At 38.1% G+C, this 24564-nt stretch overlaps 1 long non-coding RNA gene across 4 annotated transcripts in view; it reads left to right on the top strand.

Annotated features, from left to right (window-relative positions):
- The window catches only part of LOC141584260 (uncharacterized), a 331739-nt gene that overhangs the window by 51480 nt on the left and 255695 nt on the right, over positions 1-24564 (top strand). For 3 of the 4 annotated variants that reach the window (XR_012517176.1, XR_012517178.1, XR_012517177.1), the window contains exon 3: positions 17308-17408. The exons of the other annotated variant lie outside the window; for it this stretch is intronic. This is a non-coding gene — a long non-coding RNA (uncharacterized LOC141584260). The remainder of the gene's footprint in view (positions 1-17307; positions 17409-24564) is intronic. 4 annotated transcript variants of the gene reach the window in all.

Genomic DNA, 24564 nt, shown 5'->3' with positions numbered 1-24564 from the left:
TTACCTCTTGGAAATCAGTTTGCATATAATTGATGATATCTTGCAAATGTCATGTCTAGGCTGCTGTTCTAGCAGTCTTTGTTTGTGTGGGTGCAAACTTGGTCATAGCTGTTGATTTTGTCTTCCCTTCACTGAGGTATGCTCATTGTTGATACTGCATGAGTTGAGTGAGTTGCCAATTAAAATGCCTTTAAATACGACATTATAATTTAGCATTAGAAAAAAAATTGCTGTTTATGCAAGAAGGCTAGTAACAGTGCAGTGGGATGTATATTTGATGTCAGTGATGTACATATTTATCTCACTGACATCAAATATACATCCTACTGCACTGTTTGAAGGATGGAAGGATGGTTCTCTTTCTTATTTTCTTGCAAATTAATAAATGCTTTATGGGTCCTAAGAGAGAAAATACACATTGGGTAAGCTGTATAGGTTGTGTTGACTATACTATGTGTCAAAGAATTGTCTGTCACCTTGCTACATCAAGTGGGGTGTCTGGATCAGATACAGTCTGTATCAGCATCACCTGAGAAGTTGTTAGATTAGTATATATATTTGTAAGTCAGGCCCCACATCACACTTACAAAATCAGAATCTGCATTTTAAGATCTTTAAATGGTTTATATGACATAAAAGTCTGAGAAATAATGATGTCACATGCCAAGCAATTCAACAAAAGTCAGGAGAAATTGTGTTTGAAGAGATGAAAGAAATTTCGAAACAACAAGACCAATTCACTCATGCAGGACTATCATTAGAGTGTCAAACTTCAATATCAGAAACTTCCTGCTGAGTTTGAACAGCAGCTGCCTAACTTCTTATGACATGTATTTTGATTGAAGAAAAATGGAAACTATCAGTTGATTGAATAAAAAATGCTAACAAACCATGGGCTCTTTGATATGTCTCAGAATCACACTAAAAGAGCTCTTTCAATATGTATAAAATAAAAATTCTAAATGATAAGTCTGTGTAATAACTTTACTGGCAGGTTTTTTTTTGTTTCTTGATGTTACATAAACTAACAGTGTGTTTTATAATTGATGGTGGCATAGACTTGATAAAAAGCAGTATAATACAGTGTGGCAGGTATTAGAAGAAGTGGGTGATGCTATGAGGTAAATAGGTGATCATATCTCATAATCATGGAAGGTTTGTTACATTGAGCAAAAGTTAGGCAGACAGAGATGGGAATGGATGGAGGTGGGATGCAGAGAAGATGTCATTCCAAAAAGAGGGAATTATACAAGTAAAGGCATCAAGGCTTTGATCAAGCTTATCTGAGACCATTCCAACTCCAGAAGTTTCACCTATGCCAATCAATACATTCTATTTTGTCAAGAAGCAGATGGAGGCTGTTTGTCAAGAAGCAGATGGAGAGATTGAATCAATTTTTAGGGGATAGGGGAGCTGGAATGCTGGATTATGTTTTGCCTTAGCTGTGGTGTTACAGAGCAAAAGCAAAGGGAAGTACCTCCATGTGTCAAAGGAGACTTTGGTGTGCAAAAGCTCCAATTCCCACTGGGAGAGCTGACCTTGTGTATTAAGTTTCTCTAGAGGGACAGAACTAAGAGGATAGATGTATATATATATGGGAGTTTATTAAGGAGTATTGACTCACCTGATCACAAGGTGAGGTCCCACAATAGGCTGTCTGAAAGCTGAGGAGCAAGGAAGCCAGTCCAAATCCCAAAGCTGAAGAAACTGGAGTCTAATGTTTGAGGGCAGGAAGCATCCAGCCCAAGAGAAAGATGTAGGCTGGGAGGCTAAGCCAGTCTAGTCTCTTCCTGTTCTGCCAGCTTTTATTCTGGCTGTACTGGCAGCTGATTAGATTGTGCCCACCCAGATTGTGCCTTTCCCAGTCCACTGACTCAAACGTTAATCTCCTTTGGCCAAACCCTCACAGACATACCCAGGATCAATACTTTGCATCCCTCAATCCAATCAAGTTGACACTCAATATTAACCATTGCACCTTGTGATGAACAGTTTTGTGTAGAATTAGGTTCAGGGACAAAGTTTGCTCTGTTCTTTTCCAGGATTTTCTTGAATGACGATGGTTTCCACTTAAGAAATAAAGACATTAGTTTTGATGGCTAAGAGGGAAGTTTTCACTCAACCTGTCTGCACACTACAATCATCCCAAGTAGTGCCTCAGCCTTACTCACAGAAATCTTTGGTTAACTTGCTATGAAGAAGCATGAGCACTGGTATTTTTTATCCATTGTCTCCATGATAACTGTGCAGTTTATTTAAAAAAAACATGGGCTTATAGTCAGGGAGGGTTAGGGTAGGTGAACAGCTGGTCAGCAGAAAACAGGAACTGCAGCACCAACAAGGCTATAAATGAAGCAAAGCGTCATTTAAACCTTTGGGGCCTTTTAGGAGAAACCAGTTTTTGGGCAAATATGGTAAGGAGATGGAGGATACATTTCTGCCATCACATGGTAAGCCCTAGGACTTACCAAACACCTTGAATCATCATAGAATGCTCTAACTCTAAGATAGCAGATCTCTCTTTTGGCCTCCTGTGGGTGTTTAGATATATAACTTTCCCATTCAGGCCCTCAGTTACACATTTCCCAGGGCAGCTCTGAGGTGGTGCTGCTGTACTTGTGCTCATATTTTACTTTGAAAATTCTAGTAGAGAGAGTGAAACTTTTTCCTTCTTTTCACAAACAGTATGGGACTTTTGCAAGGCCAAAAAAAAAAAAAAAAAAAAAGAAAGCCTAAAGTTGGCACCTGTGTGTGTGTGGAGCATTTAAACTCAAACAGGGCATATATATGTTGGGTAAGAAAGTGGGGAAACTGAGTCAATGTATACAATATTAACAGTAGATTTTTGAGCCAAAGTGTGGGGTGGGCATGTTCAAGAATGAAAGGAGTAGTGGGTTTGCAAATGCAGAGGCTGAGAACAATATTAAGTAACGGGTCACAGAGAACACTGTTCTCTCAACTTCCTCTGTGCAGTGCTAGGGTATACCAGTCGGGGTTCTCTGATAATGTCTTCTCATACGGGAGACAGTGTGAGTCAGTGGACAGCTGGGCTGACCCTACCTGCATTTGCACTTCAAAGCTATATGATGCTTTAGTGTATTATAGGCTGCACTTGGAGGTGTGTTGTTTTCAAAACAGATTTGTGGTTCAACCAGTGAAATAGTCTCTGCTCAAGAGAGGGGGCTGAGGCATCTATCTTATTAAAACAGCCTCCAAAATGGTCTCCCTGCCTCCACTGTCACCCCTCAAAACTCTACTCTCAACAAAACAACCAAAATGGTCACTTGAGAATCAAGTTCTGTCTTCTCTACTCAAAAACCCTTCTGTGGCTCCTCTACTCAGACTGAAAGTCAAAGTCACTTCCATGGCCTCTAAGGCCCTTTGAGAATTGTGTCCCGTCCCCTATACTCTTCTCTGACTTCATATTGTCTTACTGGTCCCTCATTTACTCTGTTTCAGCCATGCTTGCCTCCTTAAGTTCCAGTCACACTTCTGTCCTAGGGCCTTTGGATTTGCTTGTCTTTCTGCTTAAAATACTCTTCCCCAGATATTTTGGGGGCCTCATTCTTCTTCTCCCTTAAATCTTTGTTTTAATGTCGTCTTTGCAGAAAGGCTTTTCTTGACCACCTGTTTTGATTTAAAGTGACATTTGACTGAGCCAAGAAGAAATTGATTCCCTGAATAGATCAATAATGAGCTCTGAAATTGAATCAGTAATAAATAGCTTACAAACCAAAAGAGGTCCAGGACCTCATGGTTTCATAGCCAAATTCTACTAGATATATAAAGAAGAGCTGGTATAATTCTTACAGAAACTATTCCAAAAAATTGAGGATGAGGGTCTTCCTCCCAACTCATTCTATGAAGCCAGTATCATCTTGATACCAAAACCTGGCAGAAACACAACAAAAAAGAAAACTTCAAGCCAATATCCTTGATGAACATTGATGAATTCTCAACAAAATACTTGCAAACCAAATCCAGTAGCACATGAAAAAGTTAATCCACCACGATCAAGGAAGCTTCATCCCTGAGAGACAATGTTGGTTCATGAATAAATGTGATTCATCACATAAACATAACTAAAGACAAAAACCACATGATTATTTTAATAAATGCAGAAAAGACGATGTAATTCAACATCCCTTCATGCTAAAAAGTCTCAAGAACTAGGTATCAAAGGAACATACTTCAAAATAATAAGAGCCATCTATGACAGACCCACAACAAACATCATACTGAATGAGCAAAAGCTAGAAGTGTTCCCCTTGAAACCTGGCACAGGACAAGGATGCCCTCTCTGACCACTGCTATTCAACATAGTATTGGAAGGTCCTAGCCAGAACAATCAGGGAAGAGAAAGAAATAAAGGGCATCCAAATACAAGAAGTCAAACTATCTCTGCAGAAGATATGATTCTATATCTAGAAAACTCCATAGTCTCGGCCCAAAAGCTCCTTCAGCTGATAAACAACTTCAACAAAGTTGCAGGATACCAAATCAACGTACAAGAATTACTAGTATTCCTACACACCAACATCAACCCAAACTTAGAGTCAAATAAGAAAGGCAATCCTATTCACAATTGCCATACACAAAAAAATAAGATACTAGGTCTATAGCTAAGCAGGGAGGTAAAAGATCTCTACAATGAAAATTACAAAACACTGCTCAAAGAAATCAGAGAAGAAACAAACAAATGTAAAAACATCTCATGCTCATGGATAGAAAGAAGCTATATCTCTAAAATGGCCATACTGCCAAAAGGAATTTACAGATTCAGTGTTACTCCTATCAAACTACCAATGTCATCCTTCACAGAATTAAACAAAATTATTAAAAAATTATATGGAACCAAAGAAAGAGCTGTAATAGCCAAGGCAATCCTAGGCAAAAAGAACAAAGCAGGAGGCATCGTATTACCTGACTTCAAGCTATTCTAAAAGGCTATGGTGACCAAAACAGCATGGTACTGGTACAAAAGTAGGCAAATAGACCAATGGAACAGAATAGAGAGCCCAGAAATAAGGCTGCACATCTATGCCCATCTGATTTTCGACAAAGCTGGCAAAAACAAGGGGGAAAATACTCCCTTTTCAATAAATGATGCTGGGTTAGCTGGCTAGCCATATGCACAAGATGGAAGCTGCACCCCTTCCTTACACCATATAAAAATCAATTCAAAATAGATTAAAGACTTAAATGTGAAACCCAAAACTATAAAAACCCTGGAAGACACCCTAGGCAACACCATCCTGGACCTAGAAATGGATGAAGATTTCATGACAAAGACACCAAGAGCAATTGCAACACAAGCAAAAATTGACAAGTGGGATCTAATTAAGCTAAAGAGCTTCTGCACAACAAAAGAAACTATCAATAGAGTAAACAGACAACCTACAGGATGGGAGAAAATATTTGTAAACTATGCATCTGACAAAGGTCTAATATCCAGGATCTGTAAGGAACTTAAATAAATTTATAAGAGAAAAACAAACAACCCTATTACAAGCTGGTCAAAGGATGTGACCAGACACTTTTAAAAAGAAGACATACATGTGGCCAACAAGCATATGAAAAAAAGCTCGACATCACTAATTATCAGAGAAATGCAAATGAAAACCACAGTTAGAAACCGTCTCATACCAGTCAGAATGGCTAGTATTAAAAAGTCAAAAAATAACAGATGCTGGCGAGGTTGTGGAGAAAAGGGAACACTTTATTACACGTTGGTGGGAGTGTAAGTTAGTTCAACATTGTGAAAAGCATTATGGCAATTCCTCAAAGAGCTAAAAGCAGAACTATCATTTGACCCATTAATCTCATTACTGGGTATATACCCAGAGAAATGTAAATCATTTCACCATAAAGACAATGTACACAAATGTTCATTGTCCCACTGTTCACAATAGCAAATATATGGAATAAATCTAAGTGCCTATCAGTGACAGACTGGATAAAGAAAATGTCATACATATACATCATGGAATATTATATAGCCATAAAAAGGAATGAGATCATGTCTTTTGTGGGAACATGGATGGAGCTAAAGGCTGTCATCCTTAGCAAACTAACAAAGGAACAGAAAACCAAATACCACATGTTCTCATTTACAAGTGGGAGCTAAATGATAAAAACTTATGAACATATAGAATGAAACAACAGATACTGGGGTCTGTTTGAAGAGGGAGGGTAAGAAGAGGAAGAGGGGCAGAAAAGATAACTATTGGGTACTAAGCCTAATACCTGGGTGATGTAATAATATGTACAACAAACTGCTATGACATGTGTTTATGTAAAAACCTTCACTTGTACTCCAAACCTAAAGTAAAAATTAAAAAAAATAAAATTTATGAAAAAAATAAGTAACATCCAAAACTTCCTAACCCATGTCACTGCTTTATTTTTATATTTTCTTCATTCATTCATTCATAAGTTCCATGAGAGCAGGGCTTTTTCTCTTTTGTTTTCTGCTATAGGAACAGTAACTGCCTAGAACAGTAAGTGGTGATAGAGAACTAGCTCCTTGTTGAATAAATGAAAGAATATGTGTATTATTGCAAACCATATAATTTCTTGGTGTCAGTAACACCAGGAGTGAGCACTGACCAAGTGGTCTACATTCACAATGTGCAGAGCTATCTTCACCGGTGACTGCTTGCTTTGTGGATGCCAAAGAAAATAAACAGCTATATGGTCTCTGCCACCTGGACAACTCTAGAGGTGAGTGGTAGGGAGTTAGGAACAGCAATGAGGAGCCGCAGGTGGCTGTTTGTTGGGTTTCTAGCTTCAGGACGAGTTCTATGAGTTTCCCAAGCCCTCATGATTTAAAACTATGAAGCTTGATGGGGCTGGGGTGAACACACATTGTGTTGCTTGCTCAGTACTCACTATCCTAAGTTTGTTCTGAAGGAACCATTTTGACTTCATTCTATGTGTTTCAAGTAAAATGTGTACTGAAGAAAATGCCACCTACTTTTATAAATACTGTGAACTAAGAATGATTTTATATCGTTAAGTGGCTTCAACAAAAATCAAAATAATAATATCTCATGTGAAAATTATATAAAATTCAAATTTTAGTACCCATAAATAAAGTTTTATTATAACTTAGTCATGCTCACTCATTGATGCATGACTGCTTTTGCTCTACACTGGTAAAAGTGAGTAGTTGTGACAGAGACCATGTGGCCTGCAAAGCCATAAATATTTGCTATCTGGCCCTCAATGGCAAAAGTTTGCTAGCCTCCATCCTAGACTATCACTATGCAGTTAGAGTCCTATGATCACAGTGAGTGGTTCAGCACAAGACCCAGGTTTAAACATCTGGTCTTTGAACTACTGGAGAAGTTAGCTCTAGCTAGCTAGCTAGCTCTTCTGCTGCCTCAGGTGAGAAACTGAGGATGTTAGGAAGCCTCATCAGGCAGCGGCTAAGGATGAGGTCTTAATCAAGCTTCTCTGAAACCATTCCAACTCTGGAATTTTCAGCTATGCCAATCAATACATTCTCTTTAATCTTAAATTAGCTAGCATTTTAAGATCTTTGTTTCTTACAGCCAAATAAATTTAACTGACAAAGTCATTTGGAAGGAATCTTACTGCAGGTATATAGAGAACAGCATTAATGAGTTCCCACGATCATTGCCTTATGGTGGCAACAGCAATTGCCTGGCAGAAGACAGGAAATCTGTCTTAATAGTGCCTTCTAGGACCCACATTTGTCCTGTTCTGGGAGAAATCCTAGAAGATCACGGATACAGGAGATGTGATTAGTGTTTAGGACCTTCACTTGGCAGCACACATCTGTGTCTTACCTAGGCATAAATACTGGGAGAATTCAGGACTTATGATTTTTATATCCTTTTATTGGAATTACCCATATAATATATGATTCATTGCCTATAGACTTTTCTCAATTTCTGTGTACACAATCGCAGCACTACTGTGTCTTTTAATTCAAATGAAATGCATGAAGGTGTTCAGGGAGAAGTAATAGAAAAGTTTAGTAATGAATAGTGTTTCATTTTTCCGTCTGAATTATATTTTCAGAACATCAGTCATTATCAAATATAGATTCATAATCAAATAATACAAACATATAATATTTTGATTATAATATTTTTAGAAACAGAAATCTCTTTTCCCTCCTACTGATTAATCTCACTCTCTGCCATTTGAGCTGCAAAACTGCTTTCCACTCAGTATCTCAGGGAAAGGATGTGACATGGTAGATAACAGAAAAAAAATGATAAAACAACTCCCCTGTACCCCCCACATTCAGGAAACATCCTGGGAAAAAGCTCATATTTTTAGGACAATAGAGAGTCTCTGTGTAGAGCTAAATTATTTAAGAAAAATGTCAAGGGTGACTGTTGCTTTCATCTTCTGGAGAGGAAAAAATTCCCCAGGGTTTATATAGGAAAGGAAGGGAAAGAGAGAACAGGGAGAATGTGATGGCAGTGCGTTTGGATGGGTTTCGGAGAGGGGGCCTCAGTTCCATCAAGGACCTCGGAGCCCCTGGAGCAGGCGTTCCCAAACTTTTTACACAGGGGGCCAGTTCACTGTCCCTCAGACCGTTGGAGGGCCGCCACATACTGTGCTCCTCTCACTGACCACCAATGAAAGAGGTGCCCCTTCCTGAAGTGTGGCGGGGGGCTGGATAAATGGCCTCAGGGGGCCGCATGCGGCCCGAGGGCCGTAGTTTGGAGACGCCTGCCCTGGAGGCTTCTCCCTAGGGTTCTGTGGGGCCATGGAGAGGCGTCCCCTCAATCCCACCCGGATTCCTGCTGGATCAGCCCTAGAAAGAAGCTTCCTGGGGCTGCTCCCCCTTCTCCTTAAATGTGGCTACACCATGGAGAGTGGGTCCCAAAGCAGGTGGCAAGGGCAACAAGAATGAGGGGCAATAGTCGTGCAGGCATGTGGAGGGGGCACAGGCTTCAGCCTGTGGGCGTCTGTTCCTATCCCTCCCTCTGTCATTCCCTGTGACCAATGGGCAGAGGGCCCATTCTTGGCAGAAACCCAGGGAAGTGGCAAAATTCCCAGATAGCGTTGTGAGAGCAGTAGAATGTTCACAACCTCCTACCCCTGCCCTAGCATCAGGGTTTGACAGAAAAATTAGATTGAGCCAAATAAAAATATTTCTCACCCACTTGTGTTCATGGATGGAGACTGATGACCTTCTAGGTCAGATATGTTCATTTCCATTAGTGTGGAAAATCAAGAGTTGACTGCACTCCTCAGTTCTTCCAAGTGTGACATTTAAATTTTGGCTGCACACCAGCAGCCAATGGCATGCAAGTGTTAGAGCAGGTTATCTGCATTTTATGTGCCAGATTTTGCTTCATTGCAATGCATTATTGTTCATTTTGAAGAACTGCTTTTTCTTCATTTGATTATGAAGTCCGTTCTTCACTGAGAAAGGGTGAATCACTGGGTTTCATTAGGGAGCTCTTGAAGCTCAGGGAGAGCAATTTTCATACTAAGTTCATTTTCTTTAACATATAACCAGTGAAATAATAGAACAAAAATACATTTATCTTTTATAATTGTTTTCCTCCTCTAATACATAACAGATTTAATGGAAATATTAATGTAACAGTTATGCTGCATGATTTTCCCTCAACCAAACAAAGAACAAGACTATTAATCTAGTCTATTTATTTATAAAATCCTCTTGATATTTCTGATACTGCTTTTTCCCATTATTCACTTGGTGGAAAAAGCAAGGTGGGGAAATAGACAGAGTGAACTATGGTGACAGCTTTTTGATGGCAATACAGAATGAGGCCCTTGATGTTATTATGGCCCAAGGGAAAGTGTGAGTACTATATTCACCAGCAGTTCTCAATCAGGGGCTATTTCGCACATTAGGGGATATCTGGGAATTTCTGGAGGTATTTTTGATTGTCAAAACTGGTGAGGTTGGTAAGGGGGAAGGTATGCTACTGGCATCTAGTGGGAAGAAGGATGAAGCTAAACATACTACAATGCAAAAGATAGCCCCGGCCCCTGGCAAAGAGTTATCTGGCCCAAAATATAAATAATAATTCCAAGGTTGAGAGAGAGACTCTGATATAAAGTAATCAGGAAAGGAAGTAAGGTCTGAGTATGTTAGTAAGATAGGCATGGTTTTTGCAGACTGAGAGGAGTCATATGGACATTTGCTGAAAAAGGGGGAAAGAAGGAGATAACAGAGGAGTTGGAGAATTCTTTTATACTATGCAAGGCATATTTTAAAGGGCCACCGTCTTTAGAGGGTAAGTTGTTACCAACTTTTTAAAGAGAGGATAAAATTCTGTGAAATCAATATTATGGTTATTAAAAGCACAAAAGGACCATCATTATGTTTCACGATTTGTCTTGCTAATTTCACATAGTATAATGTTTTATGTACTGAGTGGAGATAAATGTGTAAACAAAAATAGGAAGATGAGAAAGCATGGTATATTTCTACCTGGCTAGATTGTATAGGCCAATGAATGTCTAGGGAAAGGGTGGTCCAGGAGCCAGGTGAGAGAGATCTTGAATGGAAAGTTACAGAATTTGAATCCGTTCATTAGAAATGGAGGCAGGTGTATTACAGGGTACTCCAGCTAAACAGAATCAATAGGGTATGTATGTGGTGGGGTGGGTAGGAGGGAGGGAGGGAGGGAGGGAAGGAGGGAGGAAAGGAGGGAGGAAGAGAGAGAGAGTTAGTTTTCAATTGAGGAAGGTGGTAAGTCCTAGATTTGTATGACAGACAAGCTGGAGATTCAGGTAAGAGTTTATGTTGCAATCTTGAGTCTGAAGTCTGGAAACTCAGGCAGAAATTCTGCATCTGGAGGCAGAATTCTTTCTTAGGGCAGTGAGAGACAATCTATTCCATACCTCTCACCTAACTTCTTGTAGTTTGCTGATCATTTTTGGCATTTCTTGTAGAAACATCACTCTTATCTCTGCCGTCATCTCATATGATGCTTTATCTCTGTGGTTGTCTGTGTACACATTTTGCCATTTTTTTTTCTATAAACACCAGTAATATTGGATTAGAGCTCACCCCAATGACCTCATATTAGCCAACTACAGCTCCTATAGCCCTATTTCCAAATAAGGTTACATTCTGAAATACTGGGAGTAAGGACTTCAACATATGAATATGTTAGAGGCACACAATTTCACCTGTAACAGGGGGTTTACATAGAGCAGTGACATTTTCTGAATTGTTCCGTACTGGCAACATTGCACTGTTTTCTTCCTTCTCAGGGACATCAGCTATAAGAAAATGCTATAGTGAAGGCAAATGGGACAGAATCTTAAAACACTTAGGAATATTTTTTCTTGTTCTAAAGATAACATAAATGTAAAGGACACTAACACATTGTAAAACAGAAAGCAAAATAGTTATTATACTTCTCATAGAAATAATCCATTTTAGCAGTAATAGGTATGTCTGTATTTAAATACCTAACAGGACTATTTTTTAAAGCTATATGGATCTCACCATGTTGCCCAAGCTAGAGTGTAGTGGCTATTCACAGGTATAATCATAGTTCACTGCAGCCTTGAACTTCTTGCCTCAAACAATCCTCTCACCTGAGCCTCTCAGCCTTATGAGTAGCTGGGACTACAGGTGCAAGCCACTGAGCCCAGCTATGGAATATCTATTTCTAATAAAAATGTGAATCATACCATACATACTGTTCTGCAATTATTCCTTTTCTTTTTTTTTTAACCTCAAAGTACATTTTGGACATCTTTTCATGTCAGAACATAAAAACCTACTAATTCTTTTTTATTTACTGCCTAATATTTCATTGAATGAATGTGCTATATCTGTTTAACCAATCACTTATTGAATGCCATTTGGGTTATTTCTAAATTTTTACTTTTACAAGGAATATTATAGTGAATGTCATTGATCATAAATATTTGTACACTTGGGTAAGTATTCTTTTTGCTGGGTATATTTTTAGGGATAGAATTGTTGAGCCAAAAGTTGTGATCATTTTAAACTGTAACAGATATTTCAAAATGCAAAAGTGCTGCATTGAATTTTTTTTCTCTCACTAAAAATAAATGAATTAGATTAGTAACCCCTACATAGAAAGAAGTAAATAGACCATACTGGTATTGTACTTAATGACACTATGGCAGCACAATATTTTCTATAATAATCAAAGAAGAGTTACCATTGCTTTATTAATATACACTTATGTGTCCTCCATTGAGCTCTTGTCAGTAAATCTTAGCTTATTGCTAAGATTTAGCTTATTGCTAAGATTGGGGACTTCTTCCAGATGGAGTTTGTTTATGATTAAATGCTAATCACATTGTTACCAAAGTGTTCAGCTTTATTCATTATTTGTTTGTTGTTTGCCATAAAAATTATAGCCCTTACAGCCCATTCTTTTAGTTTCAACTTCTCAAAATGAATAGAAATATATGTTAAAAATGTAATGTTTGATTACTATTTAACATACTAAAAAATATGATGCAAAGTATCAGTGCTTAGAACTAGAAAACCCAAATAGCTTTAAGTTTCGGGGGAGGTGTTCTTTTCACCCTAATGATGTGTGGGTCTCTATGTCAAATGTGGATTCTTTCCTGTTGTTCTGTTTGCTAGAACCAAGAGTCACGTAATATTGAGGAGTTCAGATCACGGAGAAGGTCTGACTAGGACTGGTACCCCCAAACACTGTTATCTCCAATCACAATTCTGGAAAACAGTTTGATATAAGAACATCAATGAAATGTTTATGTATTGCACCAGTAGAGTGAAGCTCAGCCATGAATATACCAAGCATGGTGAGACTTGGAAATCCTGGGCTTAGGCAGTCAGTTTCTGGGATCTGTTAAGAAGATGAAGAGTGCCAGCCACAGAGCTGAGTCTCTGTTGTAGAATAGTGGAGGAGGAATAGAAGAGCCACTTGGTGGTGGTGTTGTAGGAGGCACATTACACATCAAAAACGTTCCAACAGAGACCGAGCTAACAAACTGGAGACCATGTAATGTAGATAGTCTCTGGAGACTTTGCAGCCAATGTCTGACTTTTCTAATTTACTTTTCAAGCCAAAGTAATTGTTATCATTGTTTTTCCCCATGATATTCTTGGGGAAAGAATTTTCCCCATGATTTCCCCATGATCTCTGTACCAACCGAGAGATAATATACAGTACTTCCTAAAACAATCCTATTGCCTCCTGGATTTTCTTCCAAATTGTTGACACCCATTCTATAAGTTTTGATGATGACAGGGTCTTTAGCTTATCAGAAGGTGGCCATGAAAGATGCTCAGTCAACGAGTAGAATTCATATTTCTTCTGAAGTGACTTTGAAATGGATGTTGAGGGAAATGTGAAGAGATTGTGGTCATGCAGTCATGTCACCAGAAATAACAACCAAATCTATCTGCAGCTATTGTCAGATACAATCAATAGCAAGATAAGTCTCAATTTCAAATATATTAAAATGTGAATCTTAGAATTAAATGGATTATTAAAATATGAATCTTAGAACTCAATGAAATATAATCATGTGAAAAAATTTAAAATAGAACATTTTTAAAAAAAATATGGATCTCGCTATGTTGCCCAGGGTAGAGTGCAGTGGCTGTTTACAGGTGCAATCATAGTTCACTGCAGCCTTGAAGTGTCTTCATTAATTATTTCTTTTAATCATTCAGCAAATATTCACTGAACATCTTTATGTACAAGACCCTGTGGTAAAACTGGCCACCAATTTTTATTTGTTGTTTATGTCTTTCTCTAGGTTTCTTAATTAGCTTAGCTAGTAGTTTATGAAATGTATTTTTTATTCCAAAGACTAAAATCTTCTGTTTCTCTATTAGTTCTGCTATTTTCTATTTCATTTTTTTTAAATTCCTGTTTCCTTTCGTTTGTGTTTTTTCAACTTTTTAATTTAAATATCTTATGAACTTATTTGTAATATTAATTATATATATATATGTATTTAAATACATACATTTCTCTCTGCTCTAACCATATCCTATTATTTCTATTATGTGGCATTTGAACTATTGGTATTTCCTAATTGTCTAACTATTTTGATTTGTAGTTTTACCTTTGATGTAAAAGTTGTATGAGAGAGAAATTGAAACTTACACATAGCAGTGTATTTTGCTTTTCTAATTTTGTGATTAATTTATATATTTAGTGTAGAAGATGTTATCTACATTATTTTTACTTTCAGGAATTTCTTAGTTTTTGTGGCTTGATATATGGTCAATTTTGAATATGTTTAATGTGTACTCGAAAAGTGCATTGAGTTGGATTTAAATTAATGTATATAGTTTTTTTTTTTTTCTTTTCTCTTTTGAGACGCAGTCTTGCTCTGTTGCCATGCTGGAGTGCAGTGGCGCGATCTCTGCTCACTGCAACCTCCGACTCCCTGTTTCAAGGGAGTGTCCTACCTCAGCCTCCTGAGTAGCTAGGGTTACATGCATGTGCCACCACACCCAGCTAATTTTTGTATTTTTAGTAGAGACAGGGTTTCATCATGTTAACCAGGCTGGTCTCAATCTCCTGCCCATGTCGGCCTCCCACAGTGCATCAGCCACGGCGCCTGGCCATATATATCTTATTGATTAGGCCATTTGGCTCATTATTTTTCCTTTTATTTAATCTGTATCATGAAGCGATGACTTCATCTCCCATATATACTGGTGTTTCTGTGTTTATTTTTGTATTTCTTGTTTCTATGAATTTTAAAAAAATTATTTGATGCACAAATACTCATAACTGTTAGATTTTTATTGTGGGTTGTAGGCATGTCCCAAAGTGCCTCTCTTTGCCATATTTTGTGCTTTTTGAGTTGAATTCCACATTGTCTGATATCATTACCATGACCCTGTTTCATTTTACATTTGCCAGGTAAGTCTTTGTTGATTCTTTCATTTTCAACTTTCCCATCCCACTTTACTTTGAACTCAGCTTTTCAGTAGACCATATTTTACCTGCGATCTCTTTTTCTTTTATTATCTTTCTATTTATTTTCTCTAAAAGATATACAGCCTTTGGTTTCTAATAGGTATTTTTAATAGCATAACATAGTGACACAGAACATTATTTAGACTGTACATGAGATACTTGTTTTAAACAACATTTATCCATCTTCCCCTGACCCCTCACCTTCCCTCACAGCCACCTTCCTATTTGGATGAGTCATAGTCCTCTGTACATGGCATGACCAATGGAGTCCACAGACCAACCTGTCACTGCCATGGCCACAGCAACTCATGCTCAGTTTTACATTCAGATGGATTCATGTTAACTGCCTCCACTTTACCATAGTTTCTTCTTCCTTTTATTAAATAGTCGAAGTTTATTTCTTTAAGAAGTCTTCCTGGACCATAGTTCCTAAATTCATCTATGTATGAAAATGTCTACTGTTTGTCTGTTTATGCCTGGAGAACACTTCAACTATAAAACTCTCTGAAGTGCATAATCATTTCCCTGAGGACTTGACAGAAAGTTGAAGTTTATCTGATATTTTCCCCCTCATATATGACAAGATTCTTCCTTTATCTTTGAAATTTTATATCTTTACCAGAAAATACACATTACCAATTTGATCACTCCAGGAATTTTTGGTGAAACATCATGCGACATTTGAATTCATAGATTCAAGTATTTATTTCAAAAATTATTTTTAAGTTACATTTTGAGTACCTTTCTGGGTCTTCTTGTTTTCTTTTTTAGGGACCTTAAAGAAGTGTATACTTCATTTCCTTTGTCTGTCTTCCACAGCTTCACTGTCCTCTCTAGTCCTTTTAAACTCTTTTGATTTAGCACAGTGTTCTCAAGCTTGTTCTTTGGGTCCTTGAATTCATTCTATCTGCCCTCCTCTCTGTGGTATCTAAATGTGACATTTATTTTTGTGATGGTCTTATTTTCACCTTCCATTTCCCCTGCCCCCAAATAGTTCTAGCATTTACAGAGGCAGTTCTTTCATTAAGTTCTCTGATCCAGGAGGACAGTTCAAACTTTTCATCAGCTTCATGACAATACATTTGAAGTGCGTGTTGTGGGTTTGTATCTATTTTTGGAAGGGATTGTATTACCTATTTTTAAGAGTATTTTTACTTGGAGCTCATGCTTTTTAAATGAAAAATGCCTGATACTTGAATGAGAGAAAGTCTTTTTCTCAGTTCTTAGTTGAGCTATAGACGAGTATTACTTTTACCCTAATTTGTCTCTAATATGATTATTTACAATGGTTCAAATGCATTTTCAGCAGGAAAATTGTTTTTTGAATAAGTTCCAACTTGCTTTTCTTATTAAAAGAAGCTAGTTGGAACTTCGGTCTGTGTGCTTATTTTCTAGTTTAATTTCTTTTGCTTCAAATGGAGCTTTACTGCTTTCATTGGTTATAAAATTGAACCTAATGGGAAGTATAAACATAGAAGGCTTAAAGAAGTAAGAATCATCCCTAATTTTTACCACATAGAGATAATCACCATCATTTTGATGTATAGAAGACTTTAATTTTTAAAGTATTTAAATTTATGTGATATATATGTTCGTACATATAGGGTGTATATACACATACACAGATAAGATGGCAGATATTTGCATGTGTGTGTATACACACACAGATACATACATATATGTGTATTTAGTATATATACACATACAGGAAAAATATGCTCATACTCTACATACATAATAAAGTGATCTAACATTACTTTTCCCCTAAAGGTCAGATCTGATGTTCTCAAACCTTGCACTGAGGTGCCCTAGGGAACTACAGCAAATACATAGGGTAGGTGCCGTGGAAATTGAAAAAAAAAATTTCTTTCTTTATTTTTTCTAATTCTGACCCTGAACCTGACCCCAAACTGTAACCTTAACCTTAACCCTAACCCCTGGAATTTTTAAGTTATTGAGAAAAATGTACTGACATTATCTTTTAGATACTTTGTGAATTACTAAATGGAAGTAGTTCACTTTATAGTTCTCTCTTTAGATTGAGACTTGTACCATTCAATGATGTCATCTTTGCAAATCTGGGTTGATGCAATTAAAAGCAAGTAAATACCCTGTGAAAATTACCTGGGAACAGGAAATGAGGGTGGCAGTATTCACTCTAAGTCCAAGGTTTGGGAAGTTGTGCAGTGCCTAACATCAAACAGATCCCATTAATAAGTAATGTTGGTTAAGAATGACATAAAATAATATTTCAATTTATGTGTTTTTTTTAAGCATAGAAATCTGTGTACAACAAAACCATCAATCAAATGTATGCTATAAGAAATATATTTTTAGACCCCTAAGATCTTAAAACAGTTACCTCTCTTGCATCCTTTCTCAGGACTGTTGGAGAATGCACTCCTTGGAAATGAGGAAGACAGAGGATCCAGGGAACAGAAGGTTCACCATGGAGGAGCAGGAAAGGGAATTCCCAGTATGATGGTAAGTTGCTAAATTAAATGTTTTGCCCATTATTTTTTACTGGGCTGTTCGTCTTTTTCTTATTGTTTCGAGGAGCTCTTTATTATAGGACATAAACCTTTGTTGTGTTGCAAATTATTTCTCAAAATGTTTTTGCCTTTTGATTTTATCTATAGTTTCTTTTTTCTTTGCTATATAGAAACTTAAAGTATTTATTTGATCAAATTGATTAATGTAAGGATAATTTTAACTCTCAGATCCTGTGACCCTATTAAGTTAGATATTCTAAGTTACAGAAACTAAGCCAGTTGTCTGACTTCTTCCGACTTTAGATCTGTTATCTGTAAAACGATTAGTCTTCTGCTAGCTATTTGTGAAGTCGCTTCCAACTCTGAGTGTTGATCGGTATTGACTTGATGTGATGGGAAGCTTTTGACCACAAATTTAAATTACCTCCTGGAAAAATGCTAGAAACAATCAACAACAAGTATTTAGATAAAACTATGAGACTAAGCGTCATAAAGCCATAAAAAATACAGATTGAAGTGGCAGAAAAATTCAGTGACTACTGCTAAGACGACACAGAGAAAGGACATTTCCTCATTTGTCTGAGGCCTGGTGATCTGACAGCTGTGTGAACAGAAGGTAAAGCATCAACAGGCCTGGAAATGGCAAACTGGTCTCTACCACGCTTCTCACTAGCAAAAAGGAAAGAGATGGGCACTCCCCCTGCAATGTGCTTTGGACACCAACATTTCTTATTGTTGTTTTTTTGTTTTTGTTTTTTATTTTTTTGTTCTGTGAGTGACAACTCACTCACAAAAGAGAAAGGAGACCAGAGAGCTTTGAAACTCACCAACAGTCTATAGGGAATTTTTCTCACACTCTAGCTCAGAAGGAGGTGTGGAAGGAGTAGGTGATAAAAGGGAGATCATACTGCCACACTTTTGCAACTCTTTCCCCTTCTTCCTAAATTGCTACCCCGTGGAACTTTGATTCATCTTTCTCTCTGCAGTCCTTATGTAATGCTCTGATCTGAATTCAGCTTTCATTAGCAATATCTGCAAACAGGAATGAGACATTGCAAGCATTTGTTCTGAAATGATACTAATTTAAAAATTATCTTTAAATAAATACAAGTGCTTCTTAAATAATGTACATCTTTCACATTTCTTTGTCCAGAACGTGATCAGTGACACTAAATCTCTAGCCTTTGCACTAGACTCTTTTTAAATGTTTCATATTTTCCATTGCTTGTTGGTATTTGTTCTCACATGTATATGGAGTTAAAAACATCACAGCTATGTAACTTGTGAATATTTTATTTGGCCCTGTTGAAAATTACACAATCAGAACCATTTCACTAGTATCTTGAGAGAAAATAATATAACTTTCAAGCCTCTGTCAAGATAAATGGTTAGGAATTAAGTAAGCTTGAAAATCCATTGTATTTGCACACATTTGAGACATCCATTTGGGCACTAGACTATAAAATAGCTGGCTTAGCAGGTTAAATGAAGTAAATGCATTAGATTTTTAGAGCATTTAGAATCATCTTAGATGAGTTCCAAATGAGAAAAATAATATATATACATTTAAAGAAAACTAAAATGTATTAGAGAAACTCTATGTATTAGAGTAAATATTTTGATAATCACTGTAAAACTGTTTTAATAGTGATTTTATATGACCACATGAGGCCAATTACTTAAACATGCTAGACACCTTTCATTATAAAAATAATGCAAAAATTCTGCAAACTATTCAAATATAAGAAAGAACACAGTGTGACTACCTTAACACACCAATGTGTATTAAGGTGTGGTATGTTAAGGTAGTCACACTGTGTTCTTCCTTATATTTGAATAGTTTGCAACATTTTTGCTGTTCATCCTTACAGATATTTGTTTTGTGCAGATTTTTTTACATAGTTGTAGTTGCATAATTCAAGTACCTTTTTGCATTTGCTACATTTTTACCTTGTTTATAAAGGTAGAAATAGCAACAGTCTATACCTATTTGTACTGTAACTTGCTTAAACATTATTCATATGTTGGATATTCTTTTATTTTCCTATTAAAATATCACTACTATAAATACATATTCATATATAGTCATAGAAAATATTTTTACTCAATTTAGATCACATTAATAGGAAGCATAATTGTGAAGTTAAAATGTGAAATATTTTTCATCGTTCTTGATACATACAGCTAAATTGCTTTTAGAAATGATTGTGCATATTTAGAATGCAATTAGCAATGTATAAAACTGCCAGTTTCACTGCACCACCATCAAAACATGATTTCTTCAATAAATGATTTAATAGATTTAATACTTAATAATATTTTCCTGGATTTGTTTTGTTTTATTTCAATTAATGCCTTGGCAGAATAGGTCCAATGCTGCTGTGGAAATATAGTCGTGGTTAGAGAGGATGGAACAACGGATTCAATACCTTTTTTTTTTTTTTTTTGGTGTAGTTTAGCTGGAAAGGTGCAGAGAGTATGAGGAAGTCATTTCAGCTGGGTGTGGGGTGGAGTGTAGAAGAGTTCCTATTGAGAATGCTGGGAAGATGGCCGCCTAAGAACAGCTCAGGAATTCAGCTCCCAGTGAAAGTGCAGAGGGTGAGTGGACGCCGCATTTCCAGATGAACTCTTATTGCCCACAGACCAGGAGATACCCAGGCAGAGGGATCGCCAGCGTCGCAGCCCCAGCCGGTGCGGCTGTTTTGGCCCCCGCGGGGCTGATTCCGCCCGCGCGGGTGCTGTGACCACTCCCTGTTGCTGAGGTTCTCCGTACAAAAGCCACTGGTCTGGGAGCCCTCTTAGCTGGCGAGCAGAGCCCTGAGACGGCAGAATAGCCCATTCATCTGAAATAGCAAGTCAGGCCAGGAGATTCCTAGGCAAAAAATCCGCCAGGAGCCGGCGCCGCAGTTCGAGCCGACTCCGTGAGTCGCAGCACGGGAGATCCCGGCGCCTTTTCAACAAGCGACCGGAACGCGAGGTCTTTCAACTTAAAAGAAAAGACTCTAAGTCAGGGAGCCAGGTGATCAGGCTCAGTTGGTCCCACCCCTCCACCCCCAACAACAACGAAAACAAAAACAGTAATTGGAAACCCTCTGGGTTGAGCCCTTCAAACCAAGCACAGCTGAACAGGACGGTCCGGCTCCGTGGGGGAGGGGCTTCCGCCATTACTGAGACTCTCCACCGCTATGGAGGCAGGCTGCCGTTGCCAAGGCAACCCGCCGTTGCCGAGGCAACCTGCCACAACAGAGAGAGTCCACCATAACAGAGGCGGGGCCACCGTTGCCGAGACAGTTCTAACTACACCCATATAAAAAGGACTACAGGGAAGAGCTCAGAACAGCTGGGCGGAGCCCACAGCAGCTCAGCAAAGCCCCTGCGGGCAGGCAGTGGCTAGGCCTGCTGCTAGCTGGGCAGGTCCGACCTGAAAGAAAAATCAAAAAAGGCAGTAGTGCAACAGAAACCCATAAAGCTCCAACTCCCTGGGACAGAGGCAGACAACAGGTGGATAAACCCACAAAAATGGGAAGAAACCAGCGCAAAAAGGATGAAAACTCCCGAAACCAGAACACCTCTCCTCCTAAAAGGGATCACAACTCCTACCAGCAAGGGAACCAGACCGGATGGAGAAGGAGGGTGATGAAATGACAGAATCAGACTTCAGAAGGTGGGTAGTAAGAAACTACAATGAGCTAAAAGAACATGTTGTAACCCAACGCAAAGAAAATAGGAACCTTGAAAAAAGATTGGACGAACTGCTGACGAGAATGGACAGCATAGAGAGGAGTATAAGTGAATTGATGGAGCTGAAAAACGCAACACGAGAACTTCGTGAAGCATGCACAAGCTTCAACAGCCGAATTGACCAAGCAGAAGAAAGGATATCAGAGGTCGAAGATCAACTCAATGTAATAAAAAGAGAAGGCAAGAACAGAGAAAAAAGCGCAAAAAGGAATGAACAAAATCTTCAAGAAATGTGGGACTATGTGAAAAGACCTAATCTACATCTGATAGGTGTACCTGAATGTGATGAAGAGAATGAATCCAAGCTGGAAAATACTCTTCAGGATATTATCCAGGAAAACTTCCCTAACCTAGCAAGGCAGACCAATATTCAAATCCAGGAAATACAGAGAACACCACAAAGATATTCCTCAAGAAGAGCAACCCCAAGGCACATAATTGTCAGATTCACCAGGGTTGAAATGAAAGAGAAAATGCTAAGGGCAGCCAGAGAGAAAGGTCGGGTTACCCACAAAGGGAAGCCCATTAGACTCACAGCAGATCTCTCAGCAGAAACGCTACAAGCCAGAAGAGACTGGGGGCCAATATTCAACATCCTTAAAGAAAAGAACTTTCAACCCAGAATCTCCTATCCAGCCAAACTAAGCTTCATAAGTGAAGGAAAAATAAAATCCTTTGTGAACAAGCAAGCACTCAGAGATTTCATCACCACCAAACCTGCTCTACAAGAACTCCTGAAAGAGGCTCTACACATATAAAGGAACAACCAGTACCAGCCACTCCAAAAACACACCAAATGGTAAAAAAGCATCAACACAATCAAGAATCTGCATCAACTAACCAACAAAACAGCCAGGTAGCATCAAAATGACAGCATCAAATTCACGCATAACAATACTATCCCTAAATGTCAATGGACTAAATGCCCCAATCAAAAGACACAGACTGGCAAATTGGATAAAAAGCCAAAACCCATCAGTGTGCTGTATCCAGGAAACCCATCTTACATGCAAGGATACACAAAGGCTCAAAATAAAGGGATGGAGGAAGATCTACCAAGCAAATGGAGAGCAAAAAAAAGGCAGGAGTTGCAATTCTCATCTCTGATAAAATAGACTTTAAAGCAACAAAGATCAAAAGAGACAAAGAAGGACGTTACATAATGGTAAAAGGATCACTGCAACAAGAAGAGCTAACGATCCTAAATATATACGAACCCAATTCAGGAGTACCCAGATACATAAGGCAAGTTCTTAATGACTTACAAAGAGACTTAGACTCCCACACAATAATAGTGGGAGACTTTAACACCCCATTGTCAATATTAGACAGATCAACCAGACAGAAAATCAACAAGGATATCCAGGACCTGAATACAGACCTGGAACAAGCAAACCTAATAGACATTTACAGAACTCTCCACCCCAAATCCACAGAATATACATTCTTCTCAGCACCACATCACACCTACTCTAAAATTGACCACATAATTGGCAATAAATCACTCCTCAGCAAATGCAAAAGAACAGAAATCATAACAAACAGTCTCTCAGACCACAGTGCAATCGAGTTAGAACTCAGAATGCAGAAACTAACTCAGAACCGCACAGCTTCATGGAAACTGAACAACTTGCTCTTGAATGTTGACTGGATAAACAATGAAATGAAGGCAGAAATAAAGATGTTCTTCGAAACCAATGGGAACGAAGACACAACATACCAGAATCTCTGGGACACATTTAAAGCAGTCTCTAGAGGAAAATATATAGCAATGAGTGCCCACATGAGAAGAAAGGAGAGATCTAAAATTGACACCCTATCCTCAAAATTGAAAGAGCTAGAGGAGCAAGATCAAAAAAACTCAAAACCTAGCAGAAGACAGGAAATAACTAAGATCAGAGCAGAACTGAAGGAAATAGAGACACAAAAAACTCTTCAAAAAATCAATAAATCCAGGAGCTGGTTTTTCGAAAAGATCAACAAAATAGACAGACCACTAGCCAGATTAATAAAAAAGAAAAGAGAGAATAACCAAATGGATGCAATAAAAAACGATAAAGGTGATATCACCACAGATTCCACAGAAATCCAAACCATCATCAGAGATTATTACAAACAACTCTATGCACATAAACTAGTAAACCTGGAAGAAATGGATAAATTCCTGGACACCTGCAACCTCCCAAGCCTAAACCTGGAAGAAGCCGAAACCCTGAATAGACCAATAACATGGTCTGAAGTCGAGGCAGCAATAAAGAGCCTACCACCCAAAAAAAGCCCAGGTCCAGATGGGTTCACAGCTGAATTCTACCAGACATACAAAGAGGAGCTGATACCATTCCTTCTGAAACTATTCCAGACAATCCAAAAAGAGGGAATCCTTCCCAAATCATTTTACGAGACAAACATCATCCTGATACCAAAACCCGGCAGAGACTCAACAAGAAAAGAAAATTTCAGGCCAATATCCATGATGAACATAGATGCAAAAATCTTCAATAAAATACTGGCAAACCGATTGCAACAGCATATCAAAAAGCTCATCCACCATGATCAAGTAGGATTCATCCCGGGGATGCAAGGCTGGTTCAACATACACAAGTCCATAAACGTAATTCACCACATAAACAGAACCAAAGACAAAAACCGCATGATTATCTCGATTGATGCAGAGAAGGCTTTTGACAAAATTCAACAACCCTTTATTGCTAAAAACCCTCAATAAACTAGGTATTGACGGAACGTATCTCAAAACAATAAAAGCTATTTACGACAAACCAAGAGCCAATATCATACTGAATGGGCAAAAACTGGAAGCATTCCCTTTGAAATCTGGCACTAGACAAGGATGCCCTCTCTCACCACTCCTATTCAATATAGTACTGGAAGTTCTAGCCAGAGCAATCAGGCAAGAAAAAGAAATAAAGAGTATCCAAATTGGAAAGGAGGAAATCAAATTGTCTCTATTTGCAGATGACATGATTGTATATCTGGAAGACCCCATCATCTCAGCCCAAAATCTCCTGAAACAGATAAACAACTTCAGCAAAGTCTCAGGATACAAAATCAACATGCAAAAATCACAAGCATTCCTATACACCAGTAATAGACTTCAAGAGAGCCAAATCAAGAACGAACTGCCATTCACAATTGCTACAAAGAGAATAAAGTACCTAGGAATACAACTAACAAGGAACGTAAGGGACCTCTTCAAGGAGAACTACAAGCCATTGCTCAACGAAATAAGAGAGGATACAAACAGATGAAGAAACATTCCATGTTCATGGTTAGGAAGAATCAACATCGTGAAAATGACCATACTGCCCAAAGTAATTTACAGATTCAACGCTATTCCCCTCAAGCTACCAATGACCTTCTTCACAGAACTGGAAAAAAACACCTTAAAC

The sequence above is a fragment of the Saimiri boliviensis genome, chromosome 4 (genome assembly GCF_048565385.1).
Source record: "Saimiri boliviensis isolate mSaiBol1 chromosome 4, mSaiBol1.pri, whole genome shotgun sequence".
In the NCBI taxonomy this organism is placed as follows: domain Eukaryota; kingdom Metazoa; phylum Chordata; class Mammalia; order Primates; family Cebidae; genus Saimiri; species Saimiri boliviensis.
Note: the sequence above shows the minus strand (reverse complement) of the source record. Positions and strands in the feature narration are given on the sequence as shown.